The sequence below is a fragment of the Mobula hypostoma genome, chromosome 9 (genome assembly GCF_963921235.1).
Source record: "Mobula hypostoma chromosome 9, sMobHyp1.1, whole genome shotgun sequence".
Lineage (NCBI taxonomy): Eukaryota > Metazoa > Chordata > Chondrichthyes > Myliobatiformes > Myliobatidae > Mobula > Mobula hypostoma.
In genome coordinates, this window is record NC_086105.1 from 1,542,336 (window position 1) to 1,543,191 (window position 856).

The window sequence follows — 856 nt, forward strand, 5'->3', positions numbered from 1 at the left end:
GTAGAAGCTGCTAAGGAGTCTTTTTGTTTTCGTCCTTAATGCTCTGTATCTCTTCCCAGAAGGTAGAGGGGAAAACAGGTGATGTCCAGGATGAGTGGGATCCTTTGAAATACAAGTAGCCTTCTTTTGAAGTCTGCCAGTTTAAATGTCTCTGAGGGAGGGTAATGTTGTGCCAATAACCCGCTCTGCTACCCTCACCACCCGCTGCAAGTCCTTCCTGTTTTGTTCTGTGCAGCTGGCAAACCACACTGCACAGCAATGCGTCAGGTGGCTCTCTGTAGTTGTCCGATAGAAGTTGATCAGCAGGTGATGAGGGAGGAGAGCATGCTTTAGCTTCCTTAGGAAGTAGAGCCTCTGTTGGGCCTTCCCCACCTGATAAGAGATATGGGCAGTCCAGGTGAGGTCAGCTGAGATGTGGACGCCAAGGAACTTGAAACTCTCTACTCTCTCCACCTCTTTCCCGTATATGTGCAGAGCAGAGTGCTCGACGCGCTTTGATTTCCTGAAGTCTACTATCAGCTCCTTGGTTTTTGTGATGTTCAAGTCCAGGTTATTGTGACAACACCATTCTGTCAAATGCTGTACCTCCTCCCTATAGGCTGTCTCATCACAGTCTGATATGATACCTGTTAGGGTGGTATCATCAGCAAATTTGACAATGGTGTTGGTGGAGTGAATAGTAGAGCAGTCATGGGTGAAAAGAGAATAGAGGATGGGACTGAGAACACACCCCTGTGGTGTACCGGTGTTCAGGATGAGAGTAGATGATGTGTGTTCTCCCATCCTGACACTTTGGGGTCTGTTACTCAGAAAATCCAGTATCCCTGAGCACAGTGAGCTGTCAAGGCCCAGGTTG